Below are 21,247 nucleotides of genomic sequence, written 5' to 3'. Positions count from 1 at the left end.
AGTTCATGTTTCTTTTGTGCTTCTTCATGTCTTTTATTTAAGAAATCTTTACCAAATTCAAGGTCACCAAGAATTTCCTACTATGATTTCTTCTAGAAGTTTTATTTCTTGAGGTCATAAACTGCGCCTGTCATTCCTTTCTGTGTCTCTAGTTCTTAGTACAGAGCCTGGCTTATGCAACTCAATAAATGAACAAATGGATAGATGGATGAGCAGTGAATGAAAATTCATTTTATTCTACCCACTGAATCTACGTACAATGAGTTGCATACAAATAGGTGGTCAAAATAACAAACAAACAGAAATACCCTCTCAACCAATAATGTTCTCCTGGAAGCTTAATGAAAACCCATTCTTGAGCAGATTTTTTTTTTTTTAAAGGGGATCAAAATTCTGTCCTGCACAGAAAATGCACTAAAATACGGATTTTCAAACTGGACGGTGTTAACAGTTAGAGTGTCTCTTCATCAGTAAGAGAGTGAAAAGGCAAGACATAGCATGGAAAAATATACTTGCGATACACAGAACTGCCTAAGATTTGCATCCAGAGGAAGAAAAAGAACGCAGTAGAAAAATGCACAAAACACTTGAATGGGGACTTCTCCAAAAAGGACACACAATAAATGTATGGAAAGGTGAAGAACTTCCTTAGTGGTCCGAAAATGCAAATTAAAGCACTATGGAATTCCCCTACACACCCACCAGCATGACTAAAATCGATAAAACCAATAATATCAAGTGTTGGTGAAATTTGTGGAGCAACTGGAACTCTTGTAGACCGCTGCTGGGAGTGCAAAATGGCAGAGCCTCTTCGGAGGTCTCTGTGGCAGTGCCCACTAGAGCTGAATCGACAGCTACCTCATAGCCCAGTGGTTGCCCTCCTGGGTACACGCCTGACAGCACTGTCTATATATGTTGACCGGAGAAATGCACACAAATGTTTATAGCAGCACTATTTGTTATAGTTCTATAGATTAAAAAATGCCCACCAACTGTAGAATGGAGAAACTGTGGAGTACTCGTGCAGTTGAAGAGTATCTAGAAATAAAAACAAACGAACCACTTCTGCATGCAACAGCATAAATCTCGGAAGCATAATATAGAGCGAAAGAAGCTAGACACAAGAGAGGATGTACGGTATGATTCCATGAACATAAAGCTCAGAAACCAGCCAAGCTAACTGACAGAAGCAGAAACGGGGACAGCAGTTGCCTTGGACGAGCAAGGAGGGGACGCTGCTGAGAAGGGGCAGGGGACGGTCGTCCAGGGCGCCGGTTGTTTCTATCGTTTACCCGGGGGCTGGGTCCATGGCGTGTCCACTCTGCAGAAAAGCCATCGAGCTGCATACTTCGGGTGCCTTCACTTTTCTAAATACTTGTCGCCCATCGAAACATTTTTTTTTACTTTTGAAAAAAGAAAAGAGAATATTGTCCCTCCGGGTTAGGAGTAGGGCGATTTCGCCAGCGGCCGGGCTGGGCAGGCGGGCTTGTGCCGTCTCTTGCTATCCCTCAGAACCTGTGCCAGGGAGAAGAAACCTTTTTTTCCCTTTCTCATTCCTTCCTCTCCCTTGGCCTGGAGCTATTGTACATATGCAAATGTGGAGATGTCAGCTATTGAGGCAGGCTCAGCTATTTATAGCCCGAGTCTTGCAACACTTATCACAGCCGCTGCAGACTTTGGAAAGCCGAAACACACACACACACACACACACACGCACGCACGCGCACACGCGCACGCTCTACACAGAGTATATTTTTTTCCCCAGGATATAAATTTCCCATCCCATTGCAGTCTGGGCCGTCGCATGCAACATTGATTGTCTGTTATATTACATTTATTAAGAAGTGATAACTTGTAATAATTGGATGTTAAATTAAAGAACTCTCTCCTAGTTATTGCCGTCTCAATTATAACTGTCGTTGGCTGGCAGTTATAATGATATATGAGGGTTGTATTTTACGCAGCCGACCATGACCTGGTGAGTAATATTCCCCCAGCTATGGGGGCACTCATGCACTCCTTGGCTTCTAATGCCTTGCTTGGGTGCTGATTGGAATATTAAGTTTCTGCAAGACCGCGGCGCCGAAATCCGCGCAGAGCGCCTCGGCAGCTGAGGGACCCTCCGGCGATTTCCGCCCCCCTCCTGCCTCTCCTCGCCATCCATGTCCAACTCGTTTCGGCTTTGTTTTATGGTTATAGGAATCAGGTTTATTTGGTGAGTTATAAAGTCGTAAAACGTGGGCGCAAGAGCGTGTTTGTGGTTTCCTTGAAGACGAAGCCGGCGCAATTAGCTCTTGGGTCCAAATGGCAGGGGCCCCCGTTAAGTGGGAGCAGGCGGGGAGCACGGCCGGGCTGCCTCGGGGGCCCCCGGGGGACACTGGCTGCGGGTCTGCCAGGCCCTCCGGGACGAGCAGCTGCTGGCTGCGAGTGTCGGAGGCGGAGGTTCGCGCGTGCTTTGGAGAACTCCAAGGCCGGGCTTCTGATCTCCGCGCAGGTGGAGGGCTGGCGGCCCCGCGGGGCTCCTCGTGTGCCCAGATTCCGGGGACGAGACGAGGCCTACGGCCACACAGAAGATCCGGCGAGGCGGTTCACGTTCTCCTTGTCTGCTTCCTTCCTTTCACAGGAGGTGACCGGGGGGCGTCCTGGGACGTCTCCAGAGCCCGCTGGACATCAAGCAGTCCTCAGGGAGAGTAGGGGACGCTGTTCCGAGTTGTGGGTGAGAAAACCGTGTGCTGGGAACGTGGAAGGAGGGTTGTAGTGCCTAAGAGTTAGCGCGGGGATTCCAGCTGGATCGTCTTAACCACACTTCTCCACCACCTTCTCTTCTCCCATCAGCCTGTGGGGAGCTCACCACGAGGCGGCGTCCCCCCCCGCCCCCCAGCTCTAGGAAGACCAGGCATCCCATGGGTGGGCACTCTAGGTGTCTCCAGAAGGTGGTCCTTTGCCGCTTTCAAAGGTCAGGTCGGAAAAGCCAGCGACTTGACTCATGGCTTGAGTCACAAAAACTTACTGAGCATCCCCCCCACGTGAACAAGACAAAGATCCTCGCCCCGCGGGAGCCTGTCTTCTAGTGCAGGGAAAGTGGGATGGAAAAAGAGAGGGAGAATGAGTAAATACATAGGACATCAGAAGGTGCAAAGTGCTCCGAAGGTCAGGAAGGCTGGAGGAGGAGACGGGGAGCGGTGTAACTTTGCTCAGGCAAGCTCCCGCAGCCGTGACACCCGAAGACCCCTGAGCCATGGGTGGGGGAGGATCAGCAAGTGCAAAGGTCCTGAGGCAGGCCGCGACAGAGAGGCTGTGGTGGAGGGAGCGGTGAGGACTTGGGCATTGAGCGAGTGGGGGTCTCGAGCGGAGAAATGGCACGCCCTGATGTCCCCTGTAGCTGCATCCCTCTGGCTGGGGGGGAGCAGGCGAAAAGCACAGAGACCGTTTTGGAGGCGGCTGCAACAACCCCGCTGGAGATGACGACCGCACGCACTTGGGGGGTCACGCAGAGGTGCCGGCAGGTGCCCGATGCTGGGTAGATGATGCAGTTGGAACCCACAGCCTTCGCAGAACGCAGGGCGTGAGCAGAAGAGAGGGGGCCAGGGCGGCTTCCGGGAGCTGCCCTGCCTGAGTGGAAGCGGGGCGCTGCCTTCTCCCAGAGTGGAGAAGCCTTCGAGGGTGGGACAGGTCTGGGGGGCGATCAGGATTTCAGTTTAGATCGTGCCACGTTCGGGTGCCACGGAGATGTCCAAGCGGAGATGTGGAGGGGGCAGCTGGGCGTGGGAGCCTGGGCTCAGGAGGGGGCCTTGGGGGCCGGCAGCACAGACGGCTTTGAAAGCCAAGAGCGGGGACAGGCCCGCGGGGAGGCGGTGTTGGGAGAGCAGGGAGGCGAGCAGGGAGTCGGGGAGAAGAGGCCCCCCCACGCAGCCCAGGAGGCCCGGACAGCGCGGGGGCCGCGGGAGGCCCGGCCGAGGACCTCTCTTACCCAACAGGCGCCAGCCCGCCTCTCTTACCCAACAGGCGCCAGCTGGGCTCAGCTCCCCGCCATCACCCTCGCCCCCACGTCCCACAGTGGGCACGCACGAGGCCCTCGGCATGCACTCCCGCTCACCGCGGGGGACGTGGGAGGAGTGGGGGGTGTGGGGGGGTGTGGGAACCTCTTGTGTTCTGTACTGTAACTTTTTTTGCGATCTGCGTATCTGCAAAGAAATACAATAAAAAATATAAATGCTCAAAAAAAAAGTTAAAAAAACAAAACAAGGAATGGGACCCTTTCGCTTTATGGGCACAGGGAAGACAGGCTCTGAGGGTGACAACAGGGGCTAGAAGCCAGGTGTCCCAGCGCCCACCCTGGCAATTCTACAAGAACTGCACCTTGGTTTAGAACTTCCTCGGCTGAGCACGTCCCTCACTCAGGGCCTCACAGCAGGGTAGGCAGTGCGTTTCAGGGACCCCACATCACAGATGAGAATCTTGAGGCTGGGTGACCAGTCACCCGGCCCAAGGTCACACAGGCGGGAGGCAGTAGAGGCGGGATTTGAACCCAGAGCCTCTGAGTTTCCCGCTAGCCTGGTCCTAGCACATGCTGTTCCTTCTGCTGGAAGCACTCTTCCCTCTCTCACCACCCGCTTCGCCTCCTGACCTCTGATTCACTCTCAGAGCTCAGCTCCACCGTCGCTGGCTCACAGCCTCCTTCCCGGGCATCTGCTCCGCCGGCCCCTGCTGCAGGTCTGGGGGCTCCTTCCTCGTAGCACCTGCCAGAGTCTGTGATGGAATAAGTACAGTGTCTGTGCTCATTTATAGTCTATTTGCCTCTCTAGCCTTGAAGTACCCGGAGGCAGGGATCTCATCTGATTTTCGTCCCGGTTGCCTCCCTACAGTCTCGGGCAGTCCTGGCACATAGTAGGGGCTTAGAACAATTTGCGGGGGGACAGAAAACATGCACTGGGTATACCCATGCAACAGTCCTTGCAACGTGCAGCTCTTGTCTGTGCATGCGTGCTCTCTTGGCCATTCAGTCTAGGAAAGATGCAGGGGACAGGGGACGACATCAACAAGACTCACCCCGTCACCCCACTTGGGTCTCTGCCTCCTGACTGTCCCAGCCATGCCTTCTGCCCACCCACTTATTACTCCGGGCATGTTAATGTTCTAGTTTGGCTTCTGCCTCCCAAATCTACCCGGGAGCAGAGACTCACCATCTCCTTCACCTCTGGACCCTGAGGAGCTAGCCTGGCCCAGAAAGGACACTCCATAAATATTCCTGGATGAATGTTTGTTAATGAATGAATGAGGAACCAGGGGAGTTATATGTCCACCCACCACATGCCAGGCCCTGAGCTAAATCCTGGGTATACAACTTTCCCCTTGAATTCTGACAGCCACCCTTGGGGGTTCAGCCTCCCATTTGGCAGATGGGGAAACTGAGGCCCGGAGGGGGGCTGAGTCCAGTGTGTCCAACTCGCCCACACCCTGTGGCTTCCTCTGGTGACCGGCCCAGAACCGAGCAGATGAATAAACAGTGAACGCACGCTCGTCGATGACCGAACGTCTGCCGGACCACATTTTCCACGGACATCTGCGTTTCGTCATTTTCTTTTTCTATAGTTCCAGGAGACGTTACTGCCTGGCCAGGACACCTCGTAGAACTAGCTGTTTTCTTTCTCGCGTCCCCGTAAACAGAGCGGCCATTCTCTCCCACTCTCCTGCATTTTTTTTTTTTAAGAATTAATTGCCCTTTTTAGGACTTTGGTGTGTTTGTACTCGCAAGCACCCTGGCACCCTTAATCACAGGAATAACATTCTCTACGGACAGCGAAAACGGGAACAGCCATCAAGCACCAGCTAACGGGGGCCTGTGCACAGGCCAAAGGCAGGTCCGGGAAGAACATGCTTTCCCCTCGCAGGGCGCAGATGAAAAGGCTGATCCAAACCAGTGCGCGGCCGTAAAGCCGTTAATTTTGGCAAATTATTGGGAGTTAGCAGGGCTGGCCTCAGAGAGCCGGGCTAAAAGTTTGCCGGAAACTGTCCACCCACTTCACAAGGTGGGAGGGGGGTGCTGCAAGCGGGAGGGGAGAGGGAAGTGGCAGCTTTGCTCTTTGATCTGTCAGACACTGGCCCCTCTTTGCTGGGATTTCTTGACTGCGTTCAGAATGCGTCTTGCTGACGGAGAGGAGCGGAGGCCCCTGCCTGGGGGGTGGGGGGCTGCGGCGCCCAAGCAGGCCTCCGATGGCCCCAGGGCGGGCCTCCAAGATTCTTTTCCATCCCAGTTGTGTTTTGGGTCCCCTCCGTGCCCCTGACCAGGGCCACCTCTTCCCTGCCTTCTGCCCTCCTCCCCCCATGTCCACCCCCACGTCTGCCTCGGTCTCTGCTTCCTTTGGCGGGGACCCTGCAGCTCCTTCTTTATGCCGTGATGAGGGTGGGGGCGGGATGGCCGTGGGGGGTGCACGTGTGTGTGCACCAGCTGAGTGTCGGGTGTTGGGGGGGGATGTGGGGGAGCCACAGGTGTCATTCAAGGCTTTCGACAGCAAAGAACATTTTTTTCTTCTCAGTGAAGACAAAACCCAGCTTTCCAAAGGCAGATTTACACCCTCTCCGTCTCCCTCTCTCTCCATCTCCATCTCTGTCGTCTTCAGCACGTTCTCTTGCCATATTGTTGCTTTTTTCCCAGGCTAGCTTGCTTTCTCTTTCTCTCAGGCTCTGGACCGTCCTTCTCTTTTTTCCCCCTCCGTTTCGCATTCATCTTTCTGCCTCCCCCTCACTCTTCTCTCCCCTGCCCCTCGATTCTCTCCCCGTCGCCCCAACCCCAGCCTCTGGCGTTCCCAGCTGCCGGCCCAGGGAGCAGGAGCACTGCCTGGTCAAAGGCCTCCCGGCCGGGCAGGGCTCCTGTCACAGATTCCGGGGGGCCCCGAAGCAACGACCAGGGTGCAGCTGGAGTCCCCCTCTCACCTCTTCTGCCTCCGACGGGGCGTTCTATGTGATGCCGGAAAAGTCTTGCTCACCCCCTTTGCCAAAGCTGCACCCCCTGCTCCCCGCTCGTTCCTTCCCAGCCTGGCGGGGGGTCGTGGCCCACAGGGCGGGATCTCGGGGCCACGGGGTCCTGCACGGACAGGTTGACGCATTTGCAGGCAGCCGGCGTCCCGGTCCCGGCTAGGCCGGGGGCAAGGCGCTGCTTTGGTTAACCATTTATTACAGAGGCAGCTATTTTCAATGTGTTCCACACGATGATTCGGCAAAGCTGCAATTTGGCACTTGCTCTGGGCTTGGAGGAATCGCTTCCCCAGAGGTGACCCTCCGCGGGAGATTGCATGTCACCGCGTGAGGAATGGCTGCGGTGGGCGTGATGGGTAGGCTGTCTGCCTTGCCTGACCTCAATCGCTTTCCTGCCGCGCGCCCGCCGTGGCTTGACACAAAGTGCTTATAATTTCCGCTGGAAGGCGGCGGAGGGGTGATGGGGTGCTGGGCCCTGGCGAGGTGGCCCAGGCCTGGCCCGGAGTCCCTGTCCAGAGGGACCGTCCCGACAGGGGCGGGCGAGGCTGTGGAGACGGGAAGGGAATGCCCAGGAGCGGGCCGGGGGTCCTGGGTTCAAGAGGCCGGCCCTCGGGCTGAAGCAGGCGGCCGGGCGAGCCGCGGTGCCAGCCCTACTGTGTGCTCGGCATCGGCCGAGTGCCTCCACTCACGTCCTCCCGGCTGAGTGTGGCCTCCTCGGACCGCAGAGGAGCGCGGCCCAGTGGCTGCGCACGGGGAGCCTATGGTCCATTCCAGCGCTGCCCCCCGAGCCCCCAGCCCTGGGCCCCTCTCGAGTTTCCTGACACCGTGCCTTGTGCCTCCGTTTCCCCATCTGTAAGACAAGAGGGAGGATGAGTGCCCTCCTGTGGGGTTGTTTAAGGATTAAAAAAAGGACATCAGAGACTTGGGAGGTGGCCAGGCCCTGGCAAGGGCTAACGAAACCTGTTACTATTATGTTCTCGTCGATGTTGTTGGTGTTCTGTGTTGAACCCAACAGAGGAATGGATTAACCAGAAGTTCACTGAGCGAATAAGGAACCTGAGGCTCTGAGATGTGGAGAAACGCGCGGCCCAGCTGTGCAGCTCTCAGGCGTGGGGCCCAGGCGAGGAATCCGCTCCGCAGTCCACCTCCCTCTCTTTTCCTTTCTCCCTCCCTCTTTCCCTCCTGTCTCCTCAGGCTGCATGTTTGTCCTCCCCTCCTTATCTTCTCTCCCTCCCTCCCTCCTTCCTTTTTTCCTTTCCTTCTTTCTCCCTCCCTTCCTCCCTTCTTCTCTCATTCCTCCTCTCTACTAACTGCAGACTTTTCCTTTCAAATCACGAAATGCACCAGGGCAAGCGCCCCTGAAAAGGACACCCGAGGGGCCGGCTGGTCATTTCAGCCAGGGAAGCAGCCTGCTGGGACTGTGTACACAGCAGGCGCTCAGCAAACACCATGCTCTGAAGAGCCCTGGGCCAGGAGTCTCCAGGGAAAACCACCGCCTCCTCTGGGCTTCCGTTCCCACCTCAAAATCATGGCAGACCAGGTGCCTGGGACGGGATCGCGCTGGCATCACATCCTGCCTCTGCCACATGACAGCAGAGCCCCTGGGGGGCCAGGACCCATCTCTGCCCGGCCCTCAGGGCTCCCATCTGGAGGTTTCCAGGAGGAGAGGCGAGCCCTGTGGACCAGCAGGGCCTGGAGCAGCTGCACTTCCTCCTTCCTGCAAAGCCAAGTCCGGTTGTCTCCAGCCCCTATAGCCAGAAGGCTCAATCCGGCTGGACTTAACATTTCAAAAGCAGCCACAGGCACAACTCTGATGGTCTACGAGATGCGCTCCCTGCCACCCCTCGGCAAGCTGCGCCTACCCCAGGACCCTGTCCAGCTGGCGGCGTGCTTTCCTGCTCTCTTCCTATGGAGCACATGGGTGAGGTGGACTGCACGGCCTCCAGGCAGGGGTTCAATGTGCGTGTGGCCGGAAGGTGGCTTCAGGCGGGCCGGGGCGGTGGTCCTGGAGGCTGCTAGCCTTCCCTGGCCTGGCAGGACAGGCCACGTCCCAGCCCTGTGGGGATATCACAGAGCTCTGCCTTACCTCCCCGGTGGCACCCGGAGACATGGGTGTGCAGCGCAGAGCGTGTGCCCCGCGTTGACCCTCATCTCGGCACACTGACAGGAAGAGCGGACCTTCAGGAACCCAAAGTCCTCCTTCTTGAGCACGACCGCAGACAGCGTCTCCCCAGCCCGAAGCAGACTTTGAGATAAGGGTTCAGGGGCACGCAGTATTTTTGGGAGGAGATCCCGGGAAGCCTCAGGAGGAGAGCGGGAGAGAAAGGAGAAGAAGGTAACTGATGGCCAGTTATCCCTACAGGGGATGGGAGGTTAATTCTGCAGGAACTCTAGGAAATGCGTAGAATGCAAGTGTCAGAGCCTTCCCCTCCAAGAGGTGAGGGAGCTGGGGTACTGACGCTCCATCTCGCTGGAGGCGTGGGGGCAGAGATGCCCTGGGGCAGGCTTGTGAATCCACTGGTGCTCTCACTCTACCCTGTGGATATCTCGAAAGAGACCCAAGATTCACATACCTGCAGCTGAGCACATGGAATTGATAAGGTCCAAGGGATGCAGGCAGGTTCCAAAAGGTGCCACACAGACCCTCCTCTGCTGGGGTGCCCTTTGCTCTTAGAACACCCCCCAAACCCCGATTTCCCAGACTGGGCCTCATGCTTCCTCCACCATTCTCTCCAGCACCCCGATGTCCAGTGCCTCTCACGACTGTCTAACTGCCTGTTTATTTGTCCACTTGTCCCCATCCTGCCTTCCACCTCCGTGCTCCATGAGAGAGCTGTGTCTTCTCCAACTCTGTACTCCCAGAATAAATGTTCAGCCTTAAAAATAAGTAAGTGAATGAATCCATGGAGATGGGGCAGGCAGAGGCTCACAGCAGAGCGCTAACTGCGGGAGAACGAGCTCCAAGGAGCTCGTAGGTAGCCGACTGCACGGGCTGCCCAGGCTAGGACACTTTCTCTGGATTCGCCCCAGTTCTGATCATCAGCGTCCCCACCCCGCCGAGTTTCAGGAACAGAAGAGGAGGGAACGGAACGGCCCCCTTATTAAAATCAAGCCCTTTGCCCTCTGTGAATGGGAACAGACGAATCTGAGATCATCCTTGGCGAGAAGGGCCAGCAAACAGAACGCTCCTTTCAGATCTTGACGGCTGGCTCTCAGAACAGCTTCTGGCTTTGCTTTCTTCCTGTCCACACCTGTAATAACTGCGAAAGGCTTGAGATCATCCGCCACGCCCTGACCCTCCTTGGCGGTCCTGGGTCGCTGTGTGCCGGGCGGCGATGGGGAGTCTGCGCCCAGGGCCCTGCTGAGGGGAGCAGTTTGGGGCACGGCACCTCGGCTAAGAAGCCTACAAGGCAGGAGGTGACCACTTCCTGTTTCACAGGAAGTGCACAGGGAGGCCATTTTCCAGACAAGGGCTGCTTGTGGATTTGTTGAGTTTCTTAAGAGTTTCCAACCTGAGAGGTTAAGAAGGGAGGACGTGTCATCTCTTACAAGCTTTCAGTTAAAACACCATCTCCCCTCCTGCTAGTGGAGGCACTTTCAGGGCTGAGGAAGGAAAGAAGGTGGCCTGGTCAGGAGGTAAAGGGGAGGAGTTCCAGGAACTGCCTGGCCCTCCGCAGAGGTTTCACGATAATCCCGCCAGGTTTTCTAGGAAAGCTCCTTCTCTGCCACTGTCCCAAGGAGGTGACATGACTACCTCACTTGAAGCAAATGCAACCAAAGTATTCCCTTTATAAAATGAATGCCCTCTAGTTATCATCAGATAAGCAAGGTCTCCAATAATGGTGAGAAGCAATCTGGTTTTAAAATATAAAGTCATTCCGAGCAGAGCACACGTTACAAGGGCATGTTGTGAATCAGTGAACAAGCGCTGGATAGAACTTATGTGCCAGGCACCAACCTAAGCACATTGCAAAGCATCGTTGACTTCTTGGAACAATTCCCTGGGGGCAGGCACCGGTTTTACTCCCATGTTATAGATCACGAAAGTGAGGCATAGAGAAACGAGGGGACTAGTTCAAGGCCATCCGGCTAGCGAGTCTAAGAGCTAGATGCCAACCTGTGCTGCTGAGGCCGGAACCCGCAGGCTTAGCCACTGCCTTCTTCTTCTGAGAGGGAAGGGCACCACCTGATACTCCAGCCAGCTGGAGAAGGCGCGTGATGTCCGTGGCCCCGGGGTGAGCGTCCATCAGGAACTGTCTGCTCCAGGCCCTCCGGTCTTGTCGCTTGTCCTGCTCGCTTTTCACCTCTGGGGCTCGTTTTAGGCCCATCTTCCTGGCTCAGGCCTCTGTCCAGCGCTGAGCCCGGAATCCTGTGGCTGCTTCATGAAGTGTTTGTAGAAGGAACGTCGAGGGAGTAAGAGAGGCACCCTTGAATGACACCGGGGCAGCGCAGGCTGCTCCAACTGGACCCACAGAGGCAAAGAAAAGAGCGAGACCAAAGCCATTATCGGAAACCTTAAGCCGAACCCTTCCCTGGCTCTGATGACCTTCACCTTGACTCTATGGTCTGGAACATTCCGTGTGGAGACTGGATGCTCCGTGAGTGCAAAATTCACGCCCGACTCATGACCATTTGCCCAACGTCAGGCACCCAGGGCTTGGCTCGGAGGGGGAGGGCACACCTGCTGGATACCTGAGCAACTGGGTGAGTGAGTGACCGAATGAATGAATGGGTGGACGCATGGCCGAGAGAACGAACATGCAACGTTTTTACCCTGGGAGGGGTAGCTCAGGGGCTCCCAAGCTTGAGCGAGCATCAGAATCTCCCGGAGAGCTTGTTACCACACGGAGCACCAGTCCCCACCCTGGAGTGTCTGACTCGGCAGGTCTGGGGTGGGGCCTGAGAACGTGCATTTCTGACAAGGTCTTGGATGATGCCGACGTTGCTGCCTGGGGAACCCACTTTGAGAACCACTGGTCTAGCAGCCTTGGCCCCGTATCGGGGTCACCTTGAATATTCAGAGAAACGCCAATGCCCAGGCCCCAGCTTCTGAGATGCTGATGTAACTGATCGGGGCTGTGGGGTTTTAAAAGGCTCCCCACGTGCTCCCTGCGTGCGGCAAGGCCGGGGAGGCTCCAGCCAGCCTTCGCCTGCGGCTCCCCGCCTCGACCTTCTCTGAGACTTCACGGGATCGTGAGGCCTCTCAGGCCCCTCGAAAACCAGCTCCCTCGCCACGTGCCGCAGCGGCTGCTCAGGCGGCCTCCGCCCCGCGATTCGCTGCTGGGTCCCCCACGCCGCCAGCGCCCGTCCCCGCCCTCGCCCACCCCCTACGTGGCGGGGTCTATTAAGAGCAGAGGCTAAACCGTTTCCAACGGGCCTTGAAGCTAATGCACCGCAGAATGGCTTCGGGGGGGCCTATTGCCTCGCGCACGGAGAAAGAGAGTGAATTAATGCCCGACGGAAACCTCCAGAGAACTCAAGCCAGGGCTTGGGGGAGCGCGGTGGCTAAATCAACAGTTATAAACTCGCCCGTCATCTTTCATTATTTGGTACATTGGAAAGATAGTCTCCTTTTCAAAGGCAGTTGGAAATCCGTTTGGTCAAAAGTCGGTTGGAAACCTCGTCGTCGCCGTGGCCCCCGAAAACTCGCGGCCTCTGTCAGGAGGTGGAAGGAACGGGCCAGGTCCCCAGCAGGTGTCGAGGAGACGGAGCCAGGGGGCTCGTTACGGGGACGGCCTTGGGCAGAGGTGGCGGGGTATTTCAAAAAGGATGCCCGTGGGTCCAAACAGTGTAAACTACGATATGGTGCTTCCAGCTGTGGGTCTGAGAGGCGAGAGTCCCGCGCCTGCCTCCTCTGGTTTTGAGGAGATCGCTGATCCAGGTTCCAATCCTGCTTTGGCTCCAGCCCGCGAGGCTCTTTCCTTGGCCAAGGTGCGGGCAGGGCCTGAGCCGGAGCACGCACCTCCGGGAGCCGCTGGAAACCGGAGGCGGGGCCGCCCCGCTCTTACACAGGCTGAAGACGACCGCCCGCGGTTGCACTGCCAGCCGGCGGGGTGCGCCTCTGCCCGACGGCCACGGTGAGAGGGAAAGCCCTGGAAACGGCCCGCGCAGACCGGGGCTGAGCCAGATGTCTGAGTGCTCCCGGCTGTGTGACCTCAGGGTAGTCACCGGGCCTCTCTGAGCTTCCTTGCCCTCCTTGGTGAAAATGGGAGGATTGGGGCTGCAGCGAGGAGTCCCTGGGAAGGTGGGTGTGCAGGGGCCTGGCGTGGGTCCCGGCGGAGTGAAGGTGCCGGCCAAGGCAGGCAGACCTGAGCCTGAGTCAGGGAAGGTTACGGTGTGGGGAAGGGAGAGGAAGACAAGAAAGAATGAGACGAGAGGCAGAAGCAGAGAAGGCAGCGAGAGAGACACAGAGACGGGCAGGTGTCTCTCCTCCTCGTCATAGAACTTATCACGGGGGCACACCCCGCGAGTCATCAGAGCCGCACGACGCAGAGGAGGCCCCGAAGCGGGCCTGCTTCCCCGTGAGCTGGGCCGAGGCCGGCTTCCTCCCTCAGGGCTGGAGCCAGGGGCCAGGGTTCCTCGGGCGAGGGGGCAGGGCAGGGGCACGGACGCCCGCCCAGGCGGGCAGAGTCCATCTCCAGTAGCTCCAGCGCTGGGTCCTGGACCCGGGGTGGGGCTGTGGGCTGCTAGTGTCATGGAAGACACAGGCGCACATTGTACTTACTACTGGGGGAGGTGGAAGAAAGCACCCCGCGCGCCCCAGGGCCTCCGGCTCTGCAAGGCCCTTCCTTGGGCAGTCCACAACCTGAGCTGCTGTACTTGGCGGTCCTTGCTTCCTCCCTCCCTTGATTCATTCCTTCTGCACCGAGAGGGAAACAGCCTCACAACAAATCTCGTTGCTGCTGTGTGTAGCCCCTCCCACCTTTTTCCATACACTTTTTTCTTACGTAGCCCTCCCTCCAAATTAAACCCTCCATCACTGTTGGGATAAATTCCTGTTGAGCATTAGCTTTTCTCATAACAATGCTACAGCTTACAATTTAGGTCCATCACCTTTGCTGATGGAAACAGAGGACCAGAGAGGGCGAGCTGCTTACCTGAGGTCACACAGCAGGCATTAATAATGGCAGAGCCACGACTGGAATCCAGCACTCCTTCCTTCCAAGCTCCAGCTTGGGGAGGGAGCTTGGAGCTCAGCTGCAGGGGCCCTGGGGCTCCCAGAAGACTGCCTGGGTGTGGGCTGGGTTCGGCCATCACTGCGTCCGGGGCTGGGCAGGCTTTGGGACAGATGTCGAAACAGGGCGGTGATGAGACCAGATCAGCGGGAGGCAGCGGGGCATGGGCTGGGCTGGCTCAGACAGCCGGCCCACAAGCGGGGGCTTGTGCTTCTCACGCCCGCTGCTCTCAGCAGCCTGGTGCTCCGGAGGGCAGGGCAGGTCTGGCCAGATGGCCTGGAAGCAAAGTGCCTGGCATGCGGTGAGGACTCAGCGCACCACACGCCAGGCTGGGGCTTGGGGACACGGCCTGAGCAGGGTGGGCAGAGTCCCTGCCCTCCTGGAGCTTAACTGGCCGTTAGAGGCCAGCTAGGGCATGGCAGAGACCCACTCAGACCCCAGGCTCTCCCTGGGCCCAAATTTCAGCCAAAGCCAAATCACACAGAAAATCCTCTCCGTCCTCCGGGCTCTCAGGCTGGAATCTTGCCGTCGCCCTTGACTCCTCTCTTTCTGTTATGCTCCACCCTCCGCCCCCAATCTGCCTGCAAATCCCATCTGCCGTAACCTCCAACTGCAGCCGAACCTGATCTTTCTCACCGGCATCCCCACCTGCCCGTCCAGGCCCCCTCTGCCAGGCATCTGGGTGTCCCTGGCTCTTCACTGGTTCCCAGCTTCCCCCCTTCTTCCCCCGGGCAGGTCATCACCTGTAGCCAGAAAGACAGTTCTAAATACAAGTCAGATCTCACCGCCCTCTCTCCAACCCTCTCCATGGCTCCCTACTTCTCAGAGTTGAAGCCAAAGCCCTCCCAGGTTGGCCTCCAGCCCCCTTCCCTGCCTCCTCTCCTCCCACCGTCCCTCAGGCTCCCGGCTGGCCTCCAGGCTGCCCTGGGAACACAGCCCTGCTCCAGCCTCAGGCCTCTGTGCCTGCCCATCCCTTGCCTGGCCCTCTCCTCCCCGGTACCTGCACGGCTCACAGAGGCCTTCCCCGGCCCTTGTCTAAAATAGCATTCCCAGCATCCTCAGTTCCTGCACCAAGGCGCTGTCATGGGACCACACCGCCGGAGCCCTGTGGGGTCTGACTCCCAGCCCCGCTGCTCTGCTCCCCGCCTTACCTTGCTCACTTGACGTTGCACATTTGCATTCGAATGCTTGTCTCTGAGACAGCCTTGGCCGTGCTCACTGCCGGATGCCCCCAGCGCTGGGCCTGGCATGTACTGGGCCGACAAGACACATATCTGGGCGCGTGAATAAATGAGCCCTGCACTGGATCTCGTCGGGAGTGGGGGATTTGTTCTGAGAGCAACTGAGTCGGCCCCAGGTTACGTCTGCTGGAGCCACGGTCTAATAACAAAAGGATGGTGATAATATGCATAAAGCACCTACTCTGTGCCAGGCACTGCTCTAAGCCATCACATCTATGCACCCATTCTTGAAAGCGACTGCATGAGGTGGGTACAATTACCCCGTTTTACAGATGGGCACCCCGAGGGCCGCAGGGCGGCGTGCCCAGGGTCACCCCAGCGTTTCTCCCAGCGCGGCTCCGCAGGCCGCAGGCCCTGGCCGGCTTTCAAAGGCGGGGTCCGCCCGGGGGCCCACGGGAGCCCCGCATCGTCCCGGCAGAGGGACAAGAGGCAAAGCGGTGGGCGCGGAGCCCGCGGGGAGGGGGCATCGGCCGCCCTGCCACGCCGCCCTCCCCGGCGGGCCCTCCTGTCGCCACTGCCACGGCCGGGGGGCACAGGCAGCCCGCAAGTAAACAGCGTCTGAAACCTATTCTCATTAGGCTAATTTACGAATAAATTACCATATTCAATGGCCTTATTTTTACTGCTCGTTAACAGGCCCATGATAGGATGATAATTACGGGATTTTAAGTGGCTAATGGCAGCTGGGGCGTCAAAAGCAGTTTTTACGAATCTGTTTATGGCAGCGAAGGTGACAGGAGGGGAGGGACATTGAAATGTTGAAATCACACTTTGGGAAAAAAAGCTTTAATTGTTGAGTATTTATTAGAGAGGAGGGAAGGCTGTAATTTAAAAAATGAAACTCTGAAAAACAAAGGAAATTAATTAGGCTCTCCCCCTGCGGGGCGCCCTGACCTTCAGGGAGCCGGGGAGCCTGGGGTCTGCCTCGGTGCCCCCCCGCGGGGAGGGGGCGGGGCGGCGGCCTTCCCGGAAGCGGCCCCCTTTGCCTGGGCTGGGGACAGGCGCGAGGCGGAGCCGTGGGCAGAAGGTCAGCAGCTTCAGGCGACTGTGCAGCGACGCGCTGCTAGGCCCGCACCCGGCCCAAGTCCTCGAATCCTCCTCCTCCTTCTGGCTCATCCGGTACTGTTCCCTGCGAAACAGTTTACGTGCGTCTTTTTCATCCAGCCTTTGCAGTGGCAAGAGCTAATGATTAGTGCTAATGGTCCTGATGCTTTCTCTAGGCTTTCCCTGAACGAGTTCATTTAAAGGTCACAGCAGGTAACCCCCTGGGATGGGTGCTATTACTGTCTGCATTTCGCAGAGGAGGAAACGGAGACACAGAGAGGTTAAGTAACTCGCACAAAGTCACACAGCCAAGGCTCAGACCCGAATCCACCTGGTAGGCACGCACAGGTCCTCCCTCTCCTTGAAGCCACAGGGGAGGACGCAGGAGCTCAGGGGAGCGCAGGCCACCCGCCTGCAGTCACAGAGCCCAGGTTCAAAGGCGGGCCTCACCGAGTCCCAGCCTGCGCCTGGCTTGCCCTGGAATGAGACTCCTGAGAGTGGAAACGGGGAGGAGAAGGACGCTGGAGGAGTGGCAGGGGTCCCGGCGGAGACGAGTTTAGGGGCCAGCAGCCCGGGCTCCGCGGGCACCGCGGTGGGCCCCCGCCCCTGCCCGCCCTCCTCGGGGACGCGGCCCAGCTCCCGACCCCGTGCCCCCGGCCGACTCGTCGTGCGCCCTCGGGTTTAGTATGCAGCCGGCGGAAAGCAAACACGCGGCAGCCCGGCGGTGGGAATAAATATCCCGGCGATGTTGATTAGCATTTGATCCCAGCTGGGCCTCTGGAAGCTGAAGTACTGGAATGCCTTGGCAGTTTTTTAATGCTGAATAATTTGATTAGATCAGTGACTGAGCCTGCTGCTCCTGGCGAGATAAACCCTCCCCACGTTACAGGGGAGAGAAGCAGGGCGGGGGCCCGGCGGGGAGGGGGCCACGGTGGGGCTCCCCCACCTGCGTGCCCCCAGCAGCCCCCCTTCCTCTCTGCCCCCGCTCAGCCTCCTTCTCTCTCTTCATCACTCTCTGTGCGCCCTGCTCTCTTTTCTCTTTCTCGCTCTGCTTCCTTCTTCCATTCTCCGTTTTTCCTTCCTCTTTTCTGCTCCCCATTATGTCTGCCTCTCAGCCTTTTCTCCCACCTCGTCTTCTTTTCCCTGTCGTTGCTTGCCTTTCTTCTTTCCTGCCCTTTCTTCCCTTCCTCCTTCTGGATTCTCCTCTCTCATCCCCCTTTCCCTTTCTTACTTTCGCCCTTTCCTCTCCCTCTCCCGCCCCCTCTTCACCCCTCTCTCTTTCCCTCTCTCCCGCTCTCCCCCCTTCCCTCCATCTCCTCTGCTCTCTTCCCTTCCTCACTCCCCCACCCCCATCCCCACCTCCGCCTTTGATGAAGCCTTAAATACATCATTTAATCAACTCCACAATTTCAATTTCGCACAGTTGTCAGCTCGGATGCCTGACGAGGTGGCGAAGACCCCACAGATTGCAGGCAGGGGCGACGGGGCCAGTAGGCCTCCCCGCCCCCGCCCCCCGCCCCAGCTCCTGGCCGCCGCCCCCTCCCCTCTCCAGCCAGCCCGGGAGGGAGGGAGGCGTGCGGTTTCCTCCCAGCAGTTGTCAATCAGTCACGGAGATGCGTCCCTTGTCATCAGTGTGAAATTACCAGCGAGGTCTCATTATCCGCTTACTCTACAATCGAAGGCAATATTTCTGTTTGAAGGATAATAATCTCCATTTAAAACAAAAATAACATCGTTTCAGGTAGCAGAGGAGCAGAGGACAGGGCGGATGACAAGTGGTGACGACCCGGGGTGAAATGAACGAGCTGGGCTTCCCCGCGCGACGCCAGACGCCTTCGCCGAGCCCGTCCAGGAGCCCACCATCCCCGGAGACGATCTGATTTTGTGTTTTTCCCCATCTAGGGAGGGGAGAAAAGTCCCTGTGGCTTTAAAATAGGCCTCCCTTCTTAGACTATTGCCCCCTTCGCCTTATCTGAGCAAGGCACTGTCGCTCTAATGAAAAAGTAATGGGATCCGAGGGACGCAAGGCGAGCTGGGGCCCTCGTGCGGGCTCCAGCCCTGGCCCCTGGCCTGGCTGCACCTGGGGGTGCTGGTCTGGACCCCGTTAGCCGTGGGAAATGTGTCCGTCCTCTCCAGGGCCATGGCAAAACCACCCGCCCTCCCCTCCGTCTCCTCACCCCACTGTCGGCCAGAGAATTATTTGCTTTTTCTCAGAAGGATCTAGAAATGGCAGGGGAGCCTCTTCCCCATCATTAAGTGGAGGCTTTGTCCGGGAAGAGCCACACTCAGGGTTCCTTCCAAGAGTCTTTGGGATGCCGGGGGCGGATTCTGGCTGCGCCGTGTGTGTGCGCCCCGGGCGGTGGAGCACAGGGGCCAGGGCAACAAAATCAATCCTGGTTCTCGGACTTAACCGCTGTGTGACCTCCGGCACGCCAGCTAGCTTCTCTGAGCCTAGGTCTCCTCATCCGCAGAACACAGGCTGTATAACACCCACTCCACTGCAGCGGGGCGGAGGGGGTAAAATGGGATGAGGCTGGGGACCTCTGCGTCACCACGGCCCCCACCCTGTCCCGTTGGGGACTAGCATTATTATTGCGCTCCTGGATGTCCACCAACCACACGGAGCTCTGTGCCCACCTTCCCACGGTGTGAGCTCGGCCCTGCCTCTTTTCCTCTCGGAGCCTCAGTTTCCCCATCCGCAGATCCCATAAAAGGGGGCATCCGTGCCTACCTGCAGGGTGCCGAGGAGGCCTGCGTGAAATGCGCCCGCTGCTTCTGGGCCTGGCTCCTCCCCGCACATCCCTCCCAGGTCTTGCCTACGATTTTCCCCTTGTGACAGTCTTTGCTAATTTAGCTTTCCTGCTAAAAATAAAGTCTGCCTTGCAACCGATCATCGAACTACGGTCATTTTAAAAAATACATACTTTTAATTTATTTTTAAAAGTTACATAGATCACACAAAATGTTACATTAAAAAATATGAGGTTCCCATATATCCCACTCCCCTCCCCCGAACCCCTCCCACATCAACAACCTCTTTCATCATCGTGGCACTTTCATTGCATTTGGTGAATACATTTTGGAGCACTGCTACACAGCCTGGATTATAGTTTACATTGCAGTTGACACTCTCTCCCTGGACTGAGGTCTTTTTGAAAGAGGTTTCATGGAGACTGCTGCTGTGTTCCTGATGTGCCAACCATAATGGGGACTCGGGGAATGAATGAATGAATGAGTTCATGAATAAACGAATGAATGAATGAGCAGTGAATGAATGAATGAATGAGTTCATGAATAAACAAATGAATGAATGAGCAGTGAATGAATGAATGAATGAGTTCATGAATAAACAAATGAATGAATGAGCAGTGAATGAATGAATGACAGTTCCTGGCTCAGTGTGAGTGCCCAGTGTTTGCTGGGCGAATGAATAGATGAATGAATGAATGAATGAATGAATGAATGAATGAATGAATGAATGGATTGAATGAAAACCTTGTCATCTGCCAGCCAGGGCCGCCTTCTGTTTTCCACGGGCGCCCGCCTTGCCTTCCCTATCTGAAGTTCCAAACACAAGAGCCTACAAGAAACTGGGAATAAAGGGGTTTGATCTGCATAGTGCAAACACTTCTTGCAAAAGGAGGAATAAAGAAAACTGCCAATTCCTTCTTTGGGGGAAGAGAAGGCGTCAAGACATGTTAAATGGTGAGGAAGAAGGTAGCTGCTTGTTTTGCTTCCTCCTTTTGCAGGCTGGAGGGGGGGCGCGGGACGAGGTTCATTATTTTTCGGCGCTCTGAAGGCAGGTGAACAGGGAAAGGCGAACTGCAGCCTGGCATCCTGCGACGGCTTTGAAAAATGGAGAGCTCTCGAGGCAAGGGAAGGGCTTGATGCAGTTTAAATGCGGCCGGCTCCCGCACTCTCGCAGCCATATGCTTCCGTTCAATGGAGTTTCCCTCGGCGGCGGGGGCGACGCGGGCCTCGCGGCCCCGCCGGGCTGTGCCGCCCGGCTCCCGGGACCCCCGGCTCGCCAGGGCCAGACGGGCCGAGCAGCTGCGCGCGTGGGGTCGAGGCGCCGACGGCGGGCTCTGGGCCGAGCCGAGGCTGCGCCCCGCGCCGGGGGTCAGGCTGTCGCTGGGGGCGGGGGGTAGAGGTAAGACCCGAAAACATCAGACTAAGTAAATAAAGGGGCACGGAATCCGGGGCTGTGACCGCCTGCCCCGTCCCTCCGCCACGGGCTCGGGCTGCCAGCAGGTTCTGTTTTCTTCCCCAAGCTGTATTTTTGTGTTGTAAACAGGTGTACCGGGCAAAAAGAAAGTTCTGTGGCCAGAGTAGGGGAAATACTAGGCTCCTAATTTTCTTTCCTCCCTCCCTCCCTCCCTTTTCCTTCCTTCCTTCCTCCCTTCCTTCATCCCTCCCTCCCTCCCTTCCCCTCCTCTTCCCCCTCCCTTCCTTTCCTCCCTCTCTCCCCCTCCCTTCCACCTCTCTCTCCCCCTCCCTCTCAACCTCCCTCCTTCCCTCCTCCCTCCCCCTCTTCCCTCCCTCCTTTCTTCCCTTTCTCCCTTCCATGTCTTCATTCAACAAGTAATTATCAGCACCCAGGCAGTCGTAAGACAGACCACGTGCTTGCATTAAGGAGAAGTGGTGAGACAGGTAAACACACAAGGCCCGGGGGTGTCAGAGCAGGGAGGGGCGCAGGGGCGCCCCTTGGGAAGGCCCGGCAGGCCTCTCCGCAGTGGTGACCTCTCAGCTGCCTCCTGCCTGGGGAGCTGCGGCCGGCCCTGCCCTTGCCGATGGGTCTGAGCAGATCCCAGG

At 57.3% G+C, this 21,247-nt stretch overlaps 1 long non-coding RNA gene across 1 annotated transcript; it reads right to left on the bottom strand.

Moving 5' to 3' along the window:
- Positions 1-216: 216 nt before the first annotated feature.
- LOC131274516 (uncharacterized) lies at positions 217-19,239 on the bottom strand. Its single transcript, XR_009181742.1, has 3 exons — positions 19,167-19,239; positions 4,628-4,749; positions 217-4,184 (listed from the first exon to the last, which is right to left on the bottom strand). It is a non-coding gene; the product is annotated as an uncharacterized lncRNA (long non-coding RNA).
- Positions 19,240-21,247: the final 2,008 nt, after the last annotated feature.

The sequence above is a fragment of the Dasypus novemcinctus genome, chromosome 19 (assembly GCF_030445035.2).
Source record: "Dasypus novemcinctus isolate mDasNov1 chromosome 19, mDasNov1.1.hap2, whole genome shotgun sequence".
Taxonomy (NCBI): Eukaryota; Metazoa; Chordata; class Mammalia; order Cingulata; family Dasypodidae; genus Dasypus; species Dasypus novemcinctus.
This window is presented reverse-complemented; position numbering and strand designations above follow the sequence as displayed.